A 24,304-nucleotide genomic window follows, 5' to 3' on the forward strand; every position below is an offset into this window, starting at 1 on the left:
AGTGGACACTGAAAGCTAGAATCAGGAACAGAAAGAATTATTACCTAATCTGATTAGAAAAGACAATGGGAAAAAATGCCTAAGGGTAGATTTTTCTGTTAAGTATGAGTCACTTTTAATAATTACTAATCAACTATACTTGTGGGGTGAACTCTTAAGGGTTAAATAATTCTGTTAGGCATTCATGAGCAGTTGAGATTCTGAAAAGAAAGAAAGAAAGAAAGAAAGAAAGAAACAAAGAAACAAAGAAAGAAAGAAAAAGAAAGAAAGAAAGAACTGGTTCAACAGACAAAAGAGTCAGAGACATACCCTCTCTCACTGTTAGGATTCCCACAAACACGCTAAGCATGTATGCGGAGAGCCTAGTGCAGACCCATGCAGGCTCCATGACTGCAATCTCAGTCTATGTGAGCCCCTATAAGCCAGTACGGTTATCTGACTCTGTGGGCTATGTTCTCTTCGTGTTCTCGGCCATCCTACTGGGCTGCCGAGCCCAACCTTGATATGAGGCTTATTGAATCTCATTATGCGTTTTTATGTTGAAACTACCAGAAAACCGATTGTTTTCTGCAGGCAGATGGAGGAGCAGTGGATCTTGGGGAGAGAGAAAGTGAGGAGAGGACTGTAAGGACTGGAAGGAGGCAAGACTGTGGCCAGGATGTATTGTATGAGAGATAATAAATAAACTGGTTCAACAACACAACATTGTTTCTGAGATTCAATGAGGTATTTTTTTAAAAAAGAAATCAGTGGAAATGAGAAAATATGTGTGTAAGAAGGGGAGATGCTTAGTAAGCATCCTAATAGGAATGAAATGTAAATGTTATATATTTTCTGTGTCTCTCATTTTGAGCATGTGGGGTTAGTTGTCTTTGTCCCAGGTTCTTATCACACACATTGTAACAACACAAGGCTTTTCTCTGATTAGAAAAAAAGGGTTTGTTACTTTATGCATGAGTAAGAAGTAAGTAATCCTCTTCAGTATAGTACTGCAAAGGAAAGGTGTATAGACATGTGAGAATAGCACACATAGTGGTACCACACATATAATATCAAATTACATTTAGGAGACCAGAGATGTCTCCCAAGGGAGATGATGTGTCATCTAGGTTTTAAAGTATTGTGAGGACACCCTTTAGGACTCTAGGTGAGAGAAGTCCAGCAGAATGGGGAAATAGAAGGATTCAAAGGGTCCTAGAAACGTACAAGAAGAGCATTATGATGGGCAGATCTGGTCCCAGGGGTTCTGCTCAAACTATGGCATCAGCCAAGGACAATACGTGCAGTAAACATCGAACCCCTACCCAGATCTAGCCAATGGACAGGACATTCCCCACAGTTGAGGGGAGACCAGGGACTGACTTTCACATGAACTCTGGTGCCCCATATTTGACCAAGTCCCCTTGATGGGGAGGCCCAGCGGCACTCAGAGGAAGGATAACAGGCTATCAAGAGGAGACTTGATACCCTATGATCATATAGAGGGGATGGAGGTCTTCCTCAGTCACAGTCATAGGGGAGGGGAATAGGGTGAAAGCAGGAGGGAGGGAGAAATGGGATACAAGAGATGGGATAACAATTTAGTTGTATTATGAATAAATTAATAAAGATGTTAAATTTAAAAAGATATTGTTTTTAATTAAAAAATAAAGTATTGAAATAACCAGAGTTGGAGACAGCTCTGAAAGGAAGGAACAGGGAATTTCATTGCTTCAATGGCCTACTAAAGTACGCAGTAAAATAAATCCAGTTTCTCAAAGGTTTTCTACACCCTGAGCACAAATCTTACTTTACTTCTTGGGCCTCTTCTAACCTTAAAGGAAATCGAGATAAGTTCAAGAAAATTAACTATTAAACAAACAGACAAGCTCTCTTGACTATACAGTCTAAGTAAGACATGATTTATCACGGTCAATTTTATTTTCCCACTTTATTTTCTTTGTGACACATATTCCTCTCTGTAGATAATTTGCTTGATTTGTTTCCAACTGTGCTTTCCAGAATGTAAGTCCAATTAGTGAAAATTGAATATACCTTTCCATCTCTTTAATCAAGAACCTGGGACAGGCTCTTATATGCAGTAAAAACTCAATAGGTGCTTGTCAAATAAGGAATAGCTGCCTTCCATTCCAAAGAAAGCAAAACCTAGGGACATCTGGTACACTTCTGCCCTGACATTTTGAGCAGCATATTAATGGTGCATTCCTTGATATTAGTGTGAACATTGAGTCATAAAACAATGCCAAAGCATCCACTCTGACACATTAAAACTTTATGGGAGTGCCAGCATTTGATGAAATATAATCATTGTCGTTGTATTAAATAGTTTTATGACAGTAATCTGCAGGTCCAATGCAAGAATTCAAGTCTCAGTTTTGCATCTTGTGCCATCCATTTTGACTCTTAGCTATCTTTCCATAAAAGTAAAAAACAAAACAAAACCATCTTAGGTTATTAAGTATTTGTTGTACTATATGTTCCTGGATGAAGCCAATGAATAAGAAAGTCAGTAATTGGGCTATTATTTAAAGGCTACTATAAAGTGAAAGTGGAAACCTACTTGTTAAAATATCTATCCATTTATAAACCACAAAGGTATAGTGTCTCATTTTGAATTGTTCAAAAGTGCTATCTTTCTATGCCCTGTTTCAATGTATTTACAATGATAAAAAAAAAAACTTACTGAAGGAAGTAGAATACATCAACGACAGACACTGGGCTCTGTGTAGGGGCAGCATACCTCCAATTCTCACTACAATAACACAGTAGACACTAGAATAATCTCTATTTTAAGATGTGAAAATTGCAGGTCAGAGAAGTTTGTTCTGATAAGTCAGAGTGGTTCCCACTCAAGTGTGAGGCTATCTGATCTCCAATTTCTCCAATATAGCCAATTTCTAGTCAGTAAACTGTATGAAATAAACATCTGACTTTTTAAATTCTTTCCAAATGAGAAATCTACTTATTTAGTTCTTACTTAGTTGCTTTATAATTTAAATTAATTTCTGTATTGAAAGCAGCTACTCTGTTTATGTGCTTTATCATAGACCTAAATGTACAGAGAATCAATGCTGAATCCATTTTCTATTGAGCTGGATTCTTGCATTCACTGGACACAGAAAGAAATGAAAAATGCCCAGATACCAAAGTTCTGACTGAATCTCAAAGCAATTAAAGATCAGAAGTTGTACACACAACTCTTCTCTTGGAGATTTTTCCTACCAGATTGCTGTTATTCCTCCATATTTAAAGATCAAGTTAATATGAGTGTAATATGTTCCATTGCAGCTCTTAATACAGTCTCTGATACAGTGAAAACATTTTCTTAAAACACTTTATGCATTCTGTCATTTCCTCTCATCTAAGGTTTCAGTCATACCACAGAGAGTTCATGACTTAGCTTGATAGTGAGATCAATAATTCTCAACTGGTTTGGTTTTGGACTCAATCTAATTTGTTACAACAGTGTCTATCTGAGCATTTTACTTCCTTAATTTTTCACTGTTGTCCTTTCCTTTCTTGGTCATTTGTTTATTTTTCTTTCTTTTTTTTAAAGATAGTTTATTCTCATAATGTAGGCTGGCCTTGAACTTGTTATGTAGCCAAGCCAGCCTTGGAAACATGATATTCTTGACTTCCATATGTCAGTGTGCCCAAAACATGTAGAGGGTATTAAAAGATAATAGCCCTGCATAGGGCTGAGCTCTAAAGTAAATAACCTATTACTGTGTATAATTAGGGCAAGCTGCTCACTCCTTGGGAGCCTATGGTTCATCTTCTAGCTAGGGAAAGGAAATATGTTTCCCAAGCCTTTTTTCTCATAAGATATTACAACATCATAATATTAAAGACAACATAATACTCAAATAGCAATGTATTTTGATAGCATAGGCAAGAGCAATTTAAGCATGAATCATGATGTTGAAATCCTTTCCATCATCCTGACTCTAGAGTTATGCCACTCGAATTATTCTAGGGTAAACTGAATAAAGTTCAGAATTTAACTGAATTTTTTTCTTTGCTTTTCATGTCATAATCTTTCATGTCTATAGGTCATTACAGTTGTACCAGACAAGACACATTCAACATGCCCTGCTTTCTATTGTGTAGCTAAGTATTTGATAAGATGACAAAATAGGATAGCCAGTCAAGAGTAAGTTCTTTTACTGGGATTTTAAAAAACAAATTCTTAATTAATTTATCCATTCTTCAAATTGAGGATCTAGGAAACTCACATATACCCTATACTGGTAAAGTATTAGTGGCCAAATCTAAGACCTATGAATCTTGAATTTAGTCAAGCAACTGTAATTCACTGGGAATAAAGTTGACATTTGAGGAAGGATCTCCAGTGTCTTGCCTCTGTAGAGCTTGCTCAAAACTATGCAGTAAGTATTTGCATATTACATTTATATTGGATGATGTTTACTTTACACATACACACACATGCTTACTTTTGAAAGACAAGCTATAAAGATGAGTTAAATTTCATTAGAACATAACTTTGGAAAATCTTAACGAGATGTTTTTTAAAAGAAAATGCCAAGAAATATCTACCCAATGCCATAGACCATAAGAGAATAGACAAACAAAAGTATCAAAAGATTTAAAATCAGCCATCATTAAACATTTTTAATGATTCACATCCATTTCTTTTAGAATTTACAGTCATTTACACAAATATTAGCCAGTAGTACTCTTTCCATGAAATCAGGGAGCAATATCTGAGTTTACAACCTGTTTCATACTTAGAAGAGTCCATGAATCTGAAGGTTACTGACTTGGCATTATTTACATATGGAAATATAGAAACATCTTTGAGTTCTTTATCGTGCTTGGTCCCACATTTTTCACTACTGATTCCAGAAATACAAAACTCAGAACGAAAACAAATAAATTCAAAGTTAAAGAACAAATTTAGAGTCCAGATGATTATGTTATGATAAGAATGGAGATCACAGATAAACCACCAGATATTAAGCAGTAATAATTATTCTTTATAAAAGCAAGTTCAAAGTTATTAGCTGTTTCCTCTCAAATGGGTGCCAGGTTTATAAGCTAAATGACTCATTCAAAATTTTGTGACTTTTATATTTTTGGTTGTGAGCCTAGCATTTAACGGCTGAGCTATGGGAGAATAGCGAAGTAGAAAGATCCAGAGGGTCCTAGAAACCTACAAGAAGAACATTACGATAAGCAAATTTGGGCCCAGGGGTCCTGCTCAAACTATGGCACCAGCCAAGGACAATATAGGCCGTAAACTTCAAATCCCTACCCAGATCTAGCCAATGGACAGGACATTCTCCACAGTTGAGTGGAGAGTAGGGTATGACTTTCACATGTACTCTGGTGCCTCATATTTGACCACGTCCTCTTGATGGGTAGACCTGGTGGCACTCAGAGGAAGGATAGCAGGCTACCAAGAAGAGACTTGATACCCTATGAGCATATAAAGGGGGAGGAAGTCCCCCTCAGTCACAGTCATAGGGGAGGGGAGTAAGGGGAAAATGGTAGGGAGGGAGGAATGGGAGGATACAAGGGATGGGATAACCATTGAGACGTAATAAGAATAAATTAATAAAATAAAGTTTTAAAAAAATTGTGACTTAAAAGTTTTAAAAAATATTTAACCCACATATCACTTAGGATGCAAACGTGCATCAGTGAGATGCATGTGTCCAAGTATATGAAAGTCTCCTTTTATTATTGTGAACATTAAAGAACATGTACCCAGAAGGTGATATTCACTCCATATACACTAACTCATTGTCTTTTAGGGATTTTACTGTTCCTAATACCTCTTTAGTGATCTCAAGCTGATAGTAACCTCCCTGCCTTCTTAAGTAATTTTGCTTGGAGTGTTTGTCTTTAAAAGATTATACCATGGACGAGAATGCATCCTGAAGTTAGAGGCCTAACTTTAGTCTAATATGATACCTGCCTGTCTAGACTTCTCAGGCTATCAAACCACATAAAACTTCCACTCAGAAACTCCATCACAATCACCATAACACCAGTTTCCAGTAATGGCTAAATGCCACAAGATTGCCCCATTAAAAGTTTTTATTTAGTCTTTGCATTATAATATTTTAGCATGCTGCTTAAAAGATGAATGTTGAAAGCAAGATGGCAGTGCCAGTTCCTATGGTATCTTAGTAGCAGACTATCAGAGACTGCAGAACAAGCAAATGACATGACTGCTGACTCCAAAACACCAATGTCTGTGTTTCCCAGAGGAGAAGAGGCATCTTAGGAGATAGAGACACACAGATCCAGCCCCCCCCCCCAGAAAGGACTCCCAGGGCCAAGAGATACACTCAGTCCTAGGCTCCTCTGGTGGCTTCTGCCTGCACAAACAGGCTCCTATGTTCCAGAAATGCACAGCTCCAGCATCCAGACCCAAGACTACTTCCACCTCACCAAGGACAGCTCACAGATACCAGGGATAGGGTCTCAGGCTCCATCCCACGGTTCTATCCATCTCTTGGTGGAGAATGGCTGGACAATCAAAGCATACAGGGTCTGGTTCCAAGATGGCAGACCCCAGACTAGCATCAGGAGCACCGTGCCTATACAGTAAGCAAGAAACATTGCTATGAAACCTTAAATGCCAGCATCCATTTGTGTTTCTCCAGAGAAAGGAGTGGATCCCAGCTGCCAGACACACATGGCAACACCATCATACCTCCTGGACATCCTGAGGATGATTTTGGAGTCCAGAGACATGCTGATACAGCCTACAGTTCATGATTCTACTAACCTTCCTTAGGTAACATCAAGATCACACAGGTTAGAAACTTACACCCTTATTCCTGACCTATAGGTCCAACTGGGAAAGAACCAGCAGAGAACAACTGTAGGCTATGACCTAACCCATGACCTAGGGCTTTTACCCACTCTCCAACTGCCCAGGAGGCCCAACAAACTGTAGGAACAACTACCCAATGCCAGAGACAACCACATGGCTAAAGGCCAGAATAAGAACACAATCAATAAAAATAAAAGTATTATGGCAACAAACTCTGGATACTGTAATTCAACTGAAACACAAGAAAATGACCTTAAATCTATGCTTATGAAGATGGTAGAGGTCTTTAAGAAGGAAATGAGTAAATCCTTCAAAGAAATACTGGAAGATACAACCAAGCAAGTAAAAGAAATGACTAAAACGGTTCAAAACTTGAAAATGGAAATAATATCAAAAAAGAAAATGAACTGAGGAAATCCAAGAAATGGAAAACATAGGGAAAAAACAGAGGTATGTATTACCAACAGAATACAAGAGATGGAGGAGAGAATCTCAGGCATAGAAGATACAACTGAAGAAAGTGATCTATCTGTCAAAGAAAATATTAAATTGAAAAAAATCCTGACACAAAATATCCAAGAAATCAAAGATACCATGAAAAGATGAAACTTAACAATAATAGGAATAGAAGAAAGACAGGATTCCTGAACCAAGGGCCAGAATATATCTTTAATAAAGTCATAGAAACAAATGTCCCCAACCTAGGGGACATGCCCCCCCCAAAGAAAGAGATGCCTTTGGAAATATAAGAGTCTTATAGAACACCAAATAGATTAGAACAGAAAAGAAAATACTCCCTCCACATATAATCAAAACACTAAACGTGGAGATCCAAGATGGTGGCACCAATATCACATGGTATCTGATAAACAGAACACCCTGATTGCAGAATGACTGACAAGCCATGAATGTGAATGCTAAAACTCCACTGTCTGTGCTTCCCAGATGCTCTCCAGGTGATAGGAAAGCCAACAGTGAAGGAAACAGTGAGTCCAAATTCAGGTCACCTAGCTAATCCTGAGACAAGTCTCTGGGATCTGCCAGAGCCTGGTCTCAACCTCTGGCCACCCAAATACTCTCACTGTCATGTGAGTGGATACTGTCCAAGTACTTAGGTGTATCACCCAAACATTGGGCCTCTTGGCATCCAGAATCCACTGAAACACCCCACCTGCCTCTCCAAAGTGCAACTTGTCTTCCCAAGGAGAAAAATCAGTCCTCTAAGCTCACAGGTTCATCAAAATGACTATACCTAAAGATTACAGTGTCCAGGCAGCTGGAGCTCATTTTCCTCAGAGCAAGAAAATCAGGCTGAGTCTAGGACTTCCCTTGGTCAGAGGAGGGCCCTCAGGCTCCAGAGAAGCCCAGTCAGTCCTAAGGATCATATATAAGAAGAAAACCACAGGCTGAGAACCAGCTTCCAGTCATAGACCATATCCACCAATCCAAGAAGGACTCCTACAAAACATCCAGCTTCCTGCCTGGGGTTTTGTCCAGTGTGCACAATGTCTGAGCACATTGTCCGAATGGCTGCAGTTCCTTAATCTTGGAGAAAGATAATCAGTAGCAAGGTGGATGACTCCTGAACTTCCTCGAGAGAGGAGGGGCCCCAGTCCAAGAGGGCTCCAGCAGGAACATCCAGCTTCCTACAGGATCTTCCCACACCCCTGATAACTCTATAAGGCAGCAGAATGTATCTACTAGCCAATGCCAAAGACAACCAGATGGCTAAAATTGAGCATATAAACACAATCAACAAAAGCAAAACCAATATGGGATCTCTGAAACTCAGTTTTCCATTGGCAAGCAGCTCTGGATAACCTATCACAAGTGACATACAAGCAAATGACATTAAAGCTATGGTAATGAAGATGATAATGGCCTTTAAAGAGGAAGCCCTTAAAGAAATACAGAAAGATACAGTCAAACAGATTGAGGCTTTAAAAGAGGAAATAATACAGGAAAACGTTATATCTAAAAAGTTCCTGACACAAAACATCCACGAAATCAAGGACACCATGAAAAGATGAAATTCAAGAATAATCAGAATAGAAGAAAGAGAAAAGTTCCAGCTCTAAGGCCCAGAAAAGATTTTCAACAAAATCATGAAATAAAATTTCCCCATTCTAAAGAAAGAGATATCTATAAGCATACAAGGGGCCTACAGAATACCGAATAGATTGGACCAGATAAGAAAATCCTCCTGCCTCACAATAATCGAACACTAAATACACAGAACAAAGAAAAATATTAAAAGCTGCAAGGGGAAATGGCTGAGTAACTTATAAAGGTTGACATTTCAGAATCAAACCTGACTTCTCAGCAGAGACCATATAAGCCAGTAGAACCTGGGAAGACATTTGCAAACCCTCAGAGTCCAGCGATGCTAATCTTGACTACTATACCTAACAAAACTTTCAATCACCACAGGTGGAGAAAAGAATATATTCTATGACAGAACAAAATTTAAAGTATCTATGCACAAACCTAGCCCTATAGAAGAAAATAGAAGGAAAACTCCCACCTGAGGAGATTCACTACACCCCCCAAAACCCCACAGGATATAAATATCTTCACTACAGCAAAATCAAAAGAAGACAGTCAAACAAATACACTATCACAACCAATAACAAAATAATGGAAACTAACAGTCACTGGTCATTGTTGTCTCTCAACATCAATAGACTTAATAATTTTTAAAAAAAAGGAAAAACACAGACCTACAGAATGCATATATAAACAGGACCCCTCATTCTGCTGCATACAAGAAATATCCCTAAGCCACAATGAGAGACATTTCCTGAGAGTAAAAGGCTGTAAGAAGGTTTTCCTAGCAAATAGATCCAAACAGCAATCTGGAATAGCTATTCTAATATCTAATAAAATAGACATTCAACCAAAATTAATCAAAAGACACAATGAAGAACACTTGATACTCATCAAAGGAAAAATCCACCAAGATGACATCTCAATTCTGAACATCTATGCCCAAAATGCAAGGGCACCAACATTTGGAAAATAAACATTAATAAAGTTAAAATCACATATTGAGCCCCACACATTAATAATGGGAGACTTCAACATACCACTCTCACCAAAGGACAGGTTAACAAAACAGAAACTACAGAGAAATAATAACACTAACAGATGTTATGAATAAAATGGATCTAACAGACATCTACAGAACTTTCACCAAAACACAAAAGAATATAACTTCTTCTCAGAACCTTAAGGAACCTTCTCAAAAATTGGCCATATAGCTAGTTACAAAGGAAGCCTCAATAGATACAAGAAAATTGAAATAATCCCTTGTAACTTATCAGACCACCATGGAATAAAGCTGGATATCAAAAGCAACAGAAGTAACAGAAACCCTACACAAGCAGGGGAATCAAACAATTGCCTGCTCAATGACAACTGAGTCAGAGAAGAAATAAAGATTTCCTAAAATGTAATGAAAATGAAGGCACAACATACCCAAACTTATGGGATACAATGAAATCAGTGCTAAGAGGAAAGTGGGTAGTGCTAATCACCTTCCTAAAGTAATTGGCGATATCTCATACTAGCACCTGAACAGCACACCTGAAGGCCCTAGGGGGGAAAAAGCAGTAGTAGGAGTAGAGGAATAGAGGAGTAAAAGTCTGGCAATAAAAATAAAATAAAATTAAATTTAAAAAAACAGGGCTGAAACCAACAAGTTAGAAGCAAAGACAACAATTCAATGATTCAAAGAAATCAAAAAATGGTTCTTTGAGAAAAATCAACAAGATAGACAAACCATTAGCCAAGCTAACCAAAAAGCAGAGATATACTATACAAATCAACAAACGCAGAAATGGAAGGAGGCATAACAACAGAGACAGGGGGAATCCAAAGAATCATTAGTTCTTATTTCAAAACCCTATATGCCACAAAATTTGAAATTTTAAATGAAATGGACAATACTCTTAACAGATTCTACTTATCAAAATTGAATCAAGATCATATAAACTAAATAGTTCTATATCTCCTAAGGAAGTAGAAGCAGTCATCAAAATTCTTCCAAACAAAAATGTTAAGGGCCAGATGGATTCAATGTAGAATTCTACCAGACCTTCAAAGAAGAGCTACTAACAATACTCTTCAAACTATTCCACAAAATAGACCCAGAAGGATCATTACCAAGTTCATTCTATGTGGCCAGAGTCACACTGATGTCTAAACCACACAAAAATACAACAAAGAAAGGGTATTTCAGAGCAATTTTCCTTATGAACATTGATGCAAAAGACTCAATAAAATATTCACAAACTGAATCCAATAACACATCAAAAATAGGCACCATGACCAAATAAGCTTTATCCCAGGCATGCATGGAGGCTCAATATATGCAAACCCATCAAAGTATCCTACCATATGAACAAACTGAATGAAAAAACACATGACCATCTCCTTAGATACAGAAAAATCATTTGACAAACTCTAAAACCAGTTCATGTTAAAGTGTTGGAGAGATCAGGAATACAAGGCACATACATAAACATAGTACAGACAATATACAGAAAACCTATAGCCTGCATCAAACTAAATGGAGAGAAACTTAAATCAATTCCACTGAAGTCAGGGACAAGACAAAGCTGCCCACTCTCTCTGTATCTCTTCAATATAGTACTTGAAGTCCTAGCTACAGGAATAAAACAATTAAAGGAGATCAATAGGGATACAAATCAGAAAAGAAGAAGTAAAAGCCTCACTATTCAAAGATGATATGACAGTATACATAAGGAATACCAAAAATGCAACCAGAGAACTCCTACATCTGATAAACACCCCTAAGAATGTGACAGGATACAAAATTAACTAAAATAAAAACAAATACCAAAAACAATATCCCTCCTCTATACAAAAGACAAAGGGGCTAAGAAAGAAATTAGGAAAACAACATCCTTCAAAATAACCACAAAAAAACATAAAATATCTTGGTGTACCTCTATACAAGCAAGTGAAAGACGAATATGAAACAATTTCAAGGCTCTGAATAAAGAAATTGAAGAAGATATCAGAAGATGTCCCATACTCATGGATCTGTAGCATTAGCATAGTAAAAATGACCATTTTACCAAAAGCAATCTACAAATTCATTGCATTTACCATCAAATAACCAACCAAGTTCTCTACAGACTTTTAAAGAACAATTCTTAACTTCATATGGAAAAACAAACAAACAAACAAATAACCAAATAGCTAAGACAATCCTATGCAATAAAGACCTTCTGAAGGTATCTTCAACCCTGATTTCAAGCTGTACTGTAGAACAATGGTAGTAGAAACTTCATAGTACTGGCATAGAAAAATACTGGTGGAAAACGGAATTGAGTTGAAGACCTAGAAATATATCCACGCACCTAAAGACACTTGATTTTTGACAAAGAAACCCAAACCATTCAATGGAAAAAAAATAGCATCTTCAACAAATGGTCTACTCCGATGTCTACATGTAGAAAAATACAGATAGATCCATATTTATCATCTTATATAAAAACTGAAGATCAAATGGATGAAGGACCTTAAAATAAAACCAGAAGCATTAAATCTATTAGAAAAGAAAGTGGAGAAGATCCTTGAACTCATTTGCACAGGAAACAACTTCCTGAATGGAACTATAACAGCTCAGGCTCTAAGATCAACAATTAATAAATGAAACCTCATGAAGCTGAAAAGCTTCTGTAAATCAAAGGACACTGCCACTAAAACAAGATGACAGCCAACTCTGCATCCATATGACAGAGGGCATATATATTTATATATGAATAATATTACATATATATTATTCATATATAAATATATATAACTCAAGAAATTAAACACAAACAAACCCAACAATCCAATTGAAAAATGCAGTGCAGAGATAGAGACGGAAATCTCAACAGAGGATTATCAAATGGCTGAGAATCACTTAAAGAAATGTTCAACTTCCTTAGTCATCAGGGAAATGCAAGTCAAAAAGACTAAGTGATTCCATCTTACACCTATCTGAATGGCTAAGATCAAAAACTCAAGTGAGAGTACATGCTGGTGAGGATTTGGAGAAAGGGCCACCCTCCTCCATAACTGGTGGGAGAGCAAACTTCAGAAATCAGTCTGGTGCATTCTCAGAAAACTGGGAACAGCTCTACCTCAAGACATATACCCAAAAGATGGTGTACCATACAACAAGGACACTTACTCAAATATGTTCCTAGCAGTTTTCTTAGTAATAGTCATGATATGGAAACAACCTACATGTCCATCAATCAAAGAATAGATAAAGAAACTGTGCTACATTTACACAGCTATTAAATAGCTACTCAGCTATTAAAAACAAGAAAATCATGAAATTTGCAGGCAAATAGATAGAACTAGAAAAGATCATCCTGAGTGTGGTAACCCAAACATATATGGCATGTACTTACTCATAAGTATATTATTTTACCCATATAGTATATGATTAAACATTCTATAATTCACAGACCCAAAAAGATAAACAACAAGGAGGATACAAGGGAGGATGCTTAAATCTCACTCAGAAGTGGGACTAGAATACACAGTGGAAGTGGTTGGAGAGAAGGAACACGCTAGAGGAGGGAGCAGAGAGAGAAATGAGGGTGGAGATCAGACCTGGGAGAAGAGTGAGGGATGGAGAAGAGAGGGCATGCAGAAAAAAGAGAAACAGTGGTGGGAGAATCTTTCTGTCAAGCTGGAGACCCAACACAGAGTAGGCTTTTGGGAGGATATGGGGTGACTCTAGCTGAGACTCCTAGTAGGAGGGGCCATGGAGACTGGAGACGATGCCCTCTATCTAAGCAAGACTCCTAGTGGAGAGATGGGAACACCACCCACATACAAGAACTTTGAACCAAAAATTTATGCTGCATACAAGATGGACAAGGATAGTAATGGAACAGAGATTAATAGGCTGTCCAGCCAATGCATGGACCAACCCATGGGAGAGAGCCAACCAATGACACTATTAATGATACTCTGCTATGCCTGCAGATTGAAGCCAAGCCTAGCTGTCCCCTGAAAGTCTCCAGCCAGGAGCAGATAGGAACAGATGCTGAGACTCATAGCCAAACTTTGGTCAAAGACAGCATGGGAAGTCTTGTGGGAAAGTGGAGGGAAGGATAGAAGGACGTGGAGATGACAGGGGTTCCACAAGAAAACCAACAGAACCAACTGATCAGGGCCCATAGGGTCTTACTGAAGCACCAACCAAGGACCATGCATAGAAAGGAACCTAGCCCCCCTACACAGATGGATGCCAGCTCAAGCTTCATGTGGGTCCCCTAGTAGAGAGAGAAGGGGCTGTCTCTGACATTGACTCTGTTTTCTGCTTCTTGGTCACTTCTCCTTGGCACAACTGCCACAAGGAAAGAGGATGTGCTCAATCCTGATGTCACTTGATAAGCTGGAGTGGGTTGGTGAAGGGGGCAGCTCCTCTTCTCTGAGGAATAGGTAAGGGGGGTGGGGGAAGAGGGACCAAGGGTGTAACTCAGAGGAGAGGAGGGAGGGGCCATGATCATGATGTAAAGTGAATAAATAAATAAAGTGATTTTTTAAATTTAAGTAATTTATTCAGATTACTTCTCAATTGTTATCCTCTCACTTGTTAAAATAATTGTAAGTGATATTTATAACTATGTTTGCTGAGAAAATAAGCAAATATTAGTCTGGGAGTTTTGTTTTGTTTGGTTTGGTATGGTTTGATTTGTTTTCTATCCTGGGAATTGAATCCAGGGCCCTATGTATGCTGTGAAAGCACATCTTTCCTGAGCTATACCCATATCCTTCCTTCCTTCCTTCCTTCCTTCCTTCCTTCCTTCCTTCCTTCCTTCTTTCCTTTCTTTCCTTCTTTTTTCTTCCTTCCTCTCTTTCCTCTTATCTATCTATCTATCTAATCTACCCAGTTGTTATTTGCCTGTTTTGAGCCAGGGTCTTGTGTTTCCCAGAACGACCATTGATCTGACCGGCCTTGACTTCCCTGTGACTCTCACGCTGGCTGCAACCTTGCCTTCTTCTTACCTCTCCAGTAGTGAGGATCACAGATGTACCAGCAGTCTTGTTCTGCCTTGGGAATTGTGGATAATTTAGACATGAGCATATGTATTTATTCAAAACTAAAATGCAGACTCTTCAGGTCACTGAAGTTACAGATTCACTCATTTCATACACTCAGTGTTAAGTAAAAATTGTAATTCTATGGAAAAGTCTTTTTGTACTACTTAGCTGCCACTCCCCAGTGTTTGCTTTCCTGGATGGACATTGAAAAACTCCCTCCTATTCTGCCAAACCACCTCAGGGTTTTCTGTTTATCCCAGCTGATGTGAAACTTAAGGAAATTCATCATCCTACTTTCAGGATATTGTCAGCTCATTTTCTTCAATATAGGAGAAGTTTAAATAACTACACCAGAATAAAGAATATAAAGTGTGGATAGGGACAGGATAGAAGACAGGTAAAGTTAATGTAGCACCCATTTTTAAAAGTCTTTTTAATCAAGTTCTCTGCAGCTGTTTAATAAAAACCACCCACTTGCATTGATAAATTACTTGCAAATTATATCAGCCCTAAATTAGTTCCCAAAGTTCTTAGCTGCTGATGGCAGCAATGTTTTATGGAGATTTAAACAAGGTGATTTGGCAAAGAAGCACCAACTCGCCCTTGCATAGCCCTGAAATAACTGGTGGCAGAGAATGCCTAAGAGATGAGGGAAATGTTCCCAATAAATAATTTGTCACTTTGTCTACTCTTGCTGCCCCAGTGAGCTGTAGCACAAATGTGCAACGGTCAAACATATTTACCCTTCATCACCTCGTAAGGGTGAGTTCATCTACATTGACTTATGCTTAAGAATAAAAGGGAAAGGTTTCTATGCAGATGGTTTGTGAGAAAGGTATTCAGTGGGATTTTATTGATGCTTTATTTAATATCATCCAAATATTTACTGGGGATAATAGTGCAGAATGTTGTAATGTCTCTTTCTCTCTCTCTCTCTCTCTCTCTCTCTCTCTCTCTCTCTCTCTCTCTCTCTCTTCCTCTCTGTCTCTGTCTGTCTGTCTCTGTCACTCTATCTGTCTCTATCTCTGTCTGTCTGTCTCTCTCCCCCCACCCCCGTTGTGCTTTTCCCTAAAATATTAGCTTAATAAAGATTACAACATTTGTGTTCAACTGAATTACAATATAATAGATATAGAAAACATTTTTGTGTTAATGAAAGGTCATCATCACATTGGTAACATTCAATATTTTCACAACCTAGAAACTAAAATCATACTCACTGCTTGTCAGTCTGTCCGTTTGTCTGTGACCTCAGCTCTGTCCCTCTGCCATATCTGCCTCATTTAACACAGCCTTCAACTGCAACCGAGGTGAAAAGATTGAGCTGTAATCCTTCAATTGAGATCACTGCAAGGACACTGCCCATCTCCTGAGAACTCTTTATCAACAAGACGTTTGCAACATTTTGGGTTTCCTGGAAGTCCTTCAAGAGTGACGGCTGTACTCATCAGAAACAGTCTGGCTTATGCGCAGAAGAGGAAGTTTTTCATGCTTGAGCATCCAGTGTGAAGACAGATAGTCTCTGAGAAGTGCAGCTGATACGGTACAGACTCCAGGTACCAGCTTTATAAAATGCAACAGAAACTCCATTTGTGTAGAGGGCTGCTACGTCAGACATCACATTGCAGGGCTGCCCCCACAAGTCATAGATGCAGGACCTAACTTCCTTAGTCTCACTGGTCTCTTGCATCCTATTGTCCAGTTAATAAATATGCTACATCTCTACTAAGACAGAAATAGTGGAAACCAATAAAGCAGAATCTACACTCAGAGCATGACCTGTTACAAGAAAAAGGAAACATAAAAATTGAAAATTTGCACATTATCATAGATATTAGGAAGGAGACAGAACAAGAGATGTTCTACAGGGCAGTAGATGGGGAAAGCCACTTCAGAAAACATCTGAGCTCTCACTGACTCCATACGTAACTAATATCAAGAATCAGTCAAATATTTATGGCGAGAAGAAATCTGGTTAGATGAAAACTAATTTAAAGAAAAATTACTAGTATTCATTGAAACAAAACCAACAACATGTATTTATTTCCTTCAAATCTCCTACCTTGTGCCAATATACTGTCTCTGTGGGCATATCTTTTTAGACAGTCTTAAAAGTGGGCATTCCCTAATCTCAAGTTCTTTTTTCCTCTAAGAGACTACCTTGGCTTTTCTGGGATTTCTGTATGCATTGCAGGTTCTGATGCCTGTTACTGAGCAAGAAGCTCATTGGGCTTTGGGCAGGGATGACAGAGATCAGTTTGGAAATGATGAATATATATTTATTATTCAAATTGAGAGCAAAGAAAATATCTTTGCTTGTTTTAATTTCACCCTGTAATGACTTAGACACTTGGACATCTTTGACTCTTTGACTACGTGTGTGTCTCTGTGTGTGTGTGTGTGTGTGTCTGTGTGTGTGTATGTGTGTGTGTTTGTGTGTTATTTCCAGTGATTACAATTTTTTCTTTCATTTTTTAAAAATTTAATGTTACCATGTTGAATGACATGTTTTTAAATTTTTTATTAAAAATATTTTATACAATATATTTTGTTCATGTTATTTTACCTCCTTTGGCCCTCCCCTCCCAGAAACTCACCAGCTCACTACCCATCCAACTTCATGCTCTTCCTCTGTGTCAAAAAAAAAAAATGAAAGAAAGAAAGAAAGGAAGAAAAGAAAAAAAAGAAGAGGAAATAGTTTTTAAAAATCAGACATTAAAAAAAAAATCAAAAGGTCAAATAATTTCAAAACAAAATGAAGCAAAGGCACACAGAAAAACCATGGATCTCATTTAGTGCTGACTGCTCCTAAGCATGGGCCCTGCTCCATTGAATGTAGCTGACAAGCCCAGGTTCACTCCACTGAAGAAAATTGGTTGTCCCTTTCCCACTAGGTATCAGTTGAAAATAGCCTCTTAGTTAGGAGTGGGGATTTGCGTCTATTGCCCCTTTTCAGTGCTAGGATTTTGTTTGCTTTGAACCTGTGCACATTTTGTGTAGGCTGTCAGAGCCAGTGTGAACTATACATGAGTCAATCCTGTTGTATCTGAAAGAAACTGTTTCCTTGGTGTCTTGTAAGACATATGGCTCTTAATATTTCCACCTCCTCTTCCAAGTAGATCCATGAAAATCTGATCCTATTAAGCAAATAGTGTTTCAAAATCTCTTATTCTCTGCACATTATCCAGTTGTGGGTCTCTTTGTTAATTCCCATTGACTAAAAAAAAAATAAGTGTCTCTGAGGAGGGTTGAGTGGTGCTCTATGGGTATAGTAATATGCCAGTAGGAGTCATTTTATTGCTATGTTCCTTTAGCAGAGCAGCAGCAGTATCATTTCACCTAGGCCTATGACCTAGGTCTCAGGTTCTTGGTCTTGGTAACGGTATTATATATGGGTTCCATCTTATGGAGTGCACCCTAAATCCAATCAGAAAGAGTTTGGTTACTCTCACAATGTCTGTGCCACTATTGTACCAGTATATCTTGTAGGTCACAGGGTTTGTGGCTGGGAGAAACTGAAGACTACTTTTCTCCTCCATTGTGAAGTGCTATATGAGGCACTGAATGCTCAGCAGTAAGGATGAAGCTTGATGTCATAGTTTTATGTCTTTATGATCAGGGTGTTGTTGTTATTTTTATTGTTGAAAAGTCAATGTTCCTATTACTTATGATACTAGTTATAACTGTTTCTACTAACTCACTTCCTTATAAATGTATTTTTCTTTAATTCCTACACTCTGAACTATTTCTCTGTTTCTGTCAATTTACTTTTTCAAAAGTATTTTACATGTTTTGTTTTTGTTTTAGTGTGTCCAGTGTTTTTAATTCAATGTTGAAGAATTATCTTTTATTTGTATGTGTAGAAGAATAAAGGTTAAGCAAATAATGTTCCAGGAAGAAAATGTGCTCATTTTTAAATCTCGTTGCTAATTTTTATTCAATCTGGCTTAATTTCATTATACATTTAGAAGATTTAGTTCAGTAGTGTATTTTAAGAACATTTTTGGGAAGGACCAAGAATTCCCTTTAAAAGAATACAGGATAATGGTGTCTGATGACTGTCTGGAAATGCTTATACCTTCCATCCCATAACCGAGCATTGCAGATTGACAGGGAGTTCTCCACATTGGAACTGTGTTCCCATATGTTTATTCCTAGATATCGGGTAGTCAGCTTTTGGTAGCCATTTTGCTAAGGGTGTGATGGAGTACTGGAAAAGACACCTGTGAATCTTCCTCACAAAAATGAAGAGAGCATTTAGAAATCCATAGTTTTCCAATGTTCTCACAATGATTATTTCTTCTCTTCACAAACAAATGGATGATAACGTTGCTTTACACTTTTCAAAATAATAAATATTTTATTATCTAAAATTATAAATGTTATGTAGCAAATTGATGTTTTATAAGCATTTGTTTCCAGTTGAGTGCCAATGTAGCAAGATTTGGTAAATAGAAAGTCAATGGTTGTAAATTATCATTAAGTTAACTGTTGCAAAATTATAGGGAGACAAGCTGACATTCAGTAGCCATTTGGCAGGTGAACCCACACTTCCTACATTCTTCCCAATAGAAAAGTCTTTCTCATGTTTTAAAATAAGTATAAACAAAGCATCAAGTATTCCCCTAGGGACTGAAGAAGGGAACTCCCCCTATTTAATCTCTTCCCTTACAAGCTTCCTTCATTTTGATATAGAAATGGTGGTCAAAAGGTTAATTGAAACATAGAAGATGCTGATGTGAACATCACTGATGTCTGACAGTTTAATAAGTTTATTAACTTTTGGTCTTTTGCATTTGGGAAAAACATAATTTGCTATTCTCTCTACATTGGTTCTCAAGATAGGCAAACAGCACGCCTTTAATTCTCTAAAAACAACATAATCACAAAGTATTCCATTTCAGTTTGTCTTTGAAAATAGTTATTAGTCTTTAAAGTATGCAAGAATTGTCAGGAAATCATCACACAAAACTGCTGATATCTGGTTCTCTGTTGATCTGATTCATAAGATTGCATGTAAGGCTCTGCTAAGGAAACACCTATCACTTCATAGGTAACCAGGGCAGATTTGGTGACCTGGCTGGCTACACATGTTGCTCCTTCCTCCACTGCTATTAAATGAATATGGAAACTCGGTTGAAGAGGACAACTTTCCATGCTAGGGGAAGGGCATTCCTAGGTAACCATGATAGCAGTAGCTGTACTTCCCTGCTAGAGACTCCAATCAAGTCTGTCAAGTTCCATAAAAAGCTCTGTAGTTGAATGGAGTGATCAGGGCAACATCTACTTGAAACATCGCCTAACTATAAAGTTGTGGATGTCAGCACAGCAGATTGCACCTTGATAGTGGCAAGCTTTGGCCTCTCTATCTTTCTGGTTCCTCCTCACATTCCTATTCTGTCATTGCTTCAAAGTTGGCTTCACTGCTTATCATTTGGTTCCTGTGAAATGTCAATTCTTTCATGCCTGGGTACTGTTGTATATGGGATTTTCTCTGGCTGGAGTGTACACCCTTGTTTCATCAACCTTTCCTTTGCCTTGAGACTTGTGAAGATGGTCTGTTCCAGTTTCACTCCACCAACATGACTACTTTGGTGCCATCCACTGACGTTACCTCTAAAAGCTTATTCTCTGGGACTTAAACGACTGTGGTAAGCAAGAACAATCAGAGCCCTGGTGCAGAATTTTTGGAAATAGAGTCAAGAATGAAAAGCAGTCTCTCTTTATGTAAGTGTATATTAGTTGAAAGACAGCAAAGATAAGTAGCCATTGTTCAGACATAAAAATAAGTTGAGCAGAGAAAGCAGTCCCTAGATAGAGTGAGCAACACTGACATGCAGAGGAGTGCACCGGGACATACACTTTTCATTGTAGGCTGCAGTCATTCTGAAGACCCATCTGTGTTCCTCAGCTCAGGCTTCCTGCTACAGTTCCTATAATGTCTCAATGGGCTCAAACCTAGGTATCCCCAGAGCTGCACTGTTGTCTGTGGTCTCTAGGAGAAAATGCTTGTTTCTTTCATCTTCTAGAGGCTTCCCACACTTCTTGACTTATGATTATTTCTTCCCCCATCTTCAAAACCCACAGTTCCACATCTGCCTCCTTTAAAAAGTTCCTACTTTTAAAGGTTGTGGTAACACCAAAGCCACACATGGGTAGGCCATGGTCAACCCTCAGGTCCACACGTCCTTATCCTGACTCACATCTCCAATGTCTCTTTTGCCAGAAATGTATTGACGGGTTCTGAGATTATGCACATATACGTCTCGAGGGACTGTTTTTCTATCTAGTATATTTAGGTGTCCATAAGACAAATGAGCCTTTGTGTATAGACTATTTCTATGGCAGAGGTGTCCCTTCCTTGATTTAACCTATATTTCTGACTGTATCAATGGTTTAGAAACCCAGAGGTCTTTAAACTAGTTACTTTTCACATCACACCCTTTCCCAGTTATTCACTAAGTCTTGCATAACTACCTTCAAGATTAGCCAGGTTGACTACATTTTGCCTGTGTTCTAACTCAGGCAACACCCTTCTTACCGGTGGCAACAGTGTCTGTCAGTTTCTTTTTGGTCCAAGCAACCCTTCTCCAGATGGTAATCACATTAGCTAATCAAATTATCTTTTCACAGATGATCACATAATGCTGCTTATCTCCTAATAAAGCACATTTGATGGCTCTGAACATTCCTCAATTACATCTAGGCTTTCATGCAACGATTCAGTTCAATTCGTGGCACAGTGCCTTTGTTTGTCCTTCTCCTCCCATCCTTCTTAGAGTCTAAGTTTCTAAAGGGGCTTAATGTATTTGTGTCATGAAATGTTTGCCCTGTTCACTGTTCCTGTGTGTCAGGTGCTCATATGTGTGGAAAGAATACAAGAAGAGTCTGAGAATTCTTTTTGTAAAAGGTAGTGTATGGAAGTAAATTGACAAAAAAAAATGTAAGAGAATGAGTCAGCATAGAGGATACGTGAGGGGAGGTTTGTAGATTGAGAAAGTCTGTCACAAGACATATTCAATTATTCTTATAGAACTGGTTTTTATTCATCAAGTCTAACGTTTTTGAATATTTGCTATCTTCTGTTTTGAGTAAATAGAACCACAAAGAACAAAGTTATCATCTTCACAGTTTGTATGTGAGTGGAGAAAACAATTACCAATTATTGACAATATATACAAATTTGGACAGAATTATTGCAATGAAGTAAATAAAGCAGCAGCATAAAAGATCAAAGGATATGGATAAATGCTGGAGTCCCCTTTAGGCTGGGTTTTAAGGGTAACTAGATAGGAAATGTCATATATCACAGATTTACAGTATAAGTGCATTCTTTGATTGTACACCTTAGTGGAGAGGGTTTGCAGGTGGGAACCAGCTGTGCACCAGGCCGTAGTGTGGAACAACAACTTGAAAATCCATTGTGAGAAAACAGTGAAAAGATGGTTAGAGGGAGAAAGGAGGAAGAACTTAAAATCATTGCTAAATACATCTTTGCTTACATGCTAAGCACAGTGAGAACACTGTATAAGGTTTTAGTCAGGAAAGCTGTTGTTCAATTTGTGATTTTTTTTTAATTTAAAGAGTTTTTTTAAGATTTAAGTAGTGCTTTTTTTTTTAATGTATTCAGTCTATTTCAGACCAAGAGAAAAAGAAAACTTCTTTAAAATACCCAGAATACTACTGTCAGTTAGAACTTCAATATTCTGAGTTTAGAACAAAGGCCATTAGTGCCCACTGCATATCAGATTTTTAAAATAAAAGTATTATAATTATATATTTATTCACTTTACATCCCTATTGCAGCCTCCTCCCTCCTTTCCTCCCAGCCCCACCATCCCACCTTACTCCACCTTTCTCCTTTCCCCTTCACCTCAGAAAAGGGGAGTCCTCCCCCCTTTTACAAACCCATCCCGTCACATCAGGACTAAGCATATCCTCTTCCCCTGAAGCCAGACAAGGCAGCCCAGACAGGGACAAGTGATCCAAAACCAGACAACAATGTTCATGTCAGAGACACCCACCCCGCCGCTAGTTAGGGGATCTACATGAAGACCAGGCTGACCATCAGTTACACATGTATCATCAGTTTAGGTCCAGTCCCTGCCTGCTCTTTGGTTGGTGCTTCAGTCTCTGTAAGCCCCTATGGGCCTAGGTGAGCTGACTATGATGGTCTTCTTGAGGAGTTCTTGTCTCTTCAGGGGCCTTCTATCCTTACTGTTCCACAAGACTCCCCAAGCTCCACCTAAAGTTTGGCTGTGGGTCTCAGCATCTGTTTCAATCCACTGCTAGGTGGAGCCACTCAGAGGACGCGGAAGATGACAGTGACTTAGAGAATCATTAACAGTGGCAGGGGTTGTCTCTCTCCTATGGAGTAGGTCTCAGGTTGGGCCAGTCATTGGTTGGCCATTGCCCCATTCGCTGCTCTATCTTTATCCATGCACGTCTTGTAAGCAGGGTAAATTTTGGGTCAAAGGTTTTGTGGGTGGGTTGGTGTCCCCTTCTCTCCACTGGAAGTCCTGCCTGTCTAGGAGGTAACCACCTCAGTCTCCACAACCCTTGCAGCTAGGAGTCTCAGCTAGAGTCACCCCATATCCTCCCAAGAGCCTCTTACCCTGTTCCAGTTGCACCTTGTCTCAGAGGTGCCTTCCCCCTAAATCTCCGTTCTCTCTTCTAGCTCTCTACCCTCCCTACCACCACACATCTAATTCCTACCCTTGTTCCCCTCCACACACGCTCTCCCACTCTGTTCCCTCTTTCCATCTACTTCAGTTGTCTATTCTATCTCCCTTTCTGAGCAAGATTCAAGCATCCTCCCTCAGGCCCTCCTTGTTACTTAGTTTCTTTGGGTCTGTAGATTGTAGTGTGGTTATCCTGTACCATGTGGTTAATATGTGCTTGTAACTGAGTACATACCACGTGTGTCTTTATGGGTCTGGGTTACCTCACTCAGGATGGTCTTTCCCAGTTCTATCCACTTCCCTGCAAATTGCATGTGATTTAAGAACTCCGCCTTGACTGTTCCAAGATAAAGTAGACCTGTTAAATAAAGCAAAAGTCATAGGAAGAGAGCATAGCACGCTGGATCTCAACCTTCCTGATGCTGTAGCCCTTTAATACAATCCCTTATGCTGTCGTGATCCCCAACCATAAAATTACATCTGTATTATCCAACAGTCTTAAGAGACCCTTGGGAAAGGATCATTTAAAATGAGCCGGGACCCACAGGTTGAGAGCAGCTAGCGTAGGACTAGGATACGGAAGATAACAGTGACAGACAGTAGGGTGAGGAGTAGATTTGTGAAAGTTAATCAATGAGTCTTAAAAAGTACAGTGTGAAAGTGGAGTAAATCATAATTCCATTGAATACTACTCAGCTATTAAAAACAAGGAATTCTCGAAATTTGTAGACAAATG

At 38.5% G+C, this 24,304-nt stretch overlaps 1 long non-coding RNA gene across 1 annotated transcript in view; it reads right to left on the reverse strand.

Moving 5' to 3' along the window:
* The window catches only part of LOC311595932, a 30,024-nt gene extending 6,169 nt beyond the window's left edge, over positions 1 to 23,855 (reverse strand). Inside the window, exon 1 of the long non-coding RNA XR_014778624.1 lies at positions 23,804 to 23,855. This is a non-coding gene — a long non-coding RNA (uncharacterized lncRNA). The remainder of the gene's footprint in view (positions 1 to 23,803) is intronic.
* Positions 23,856 to 24,304: the final 449 nt, after the last annotated feature.

The sequence above is a fragment of the Acomys minous genome, assembly GCF_964271855.1.
Source record: "Acomys minous genome assembly, chromosome: 4".
In the NCBI taxonomy this organism is placed as follows: domain Eukaryota; kingdom Metazoa; phylum Chordata; class Mammalia; order Rodentia; family Muridae; genus Acomys; species Acomys minous.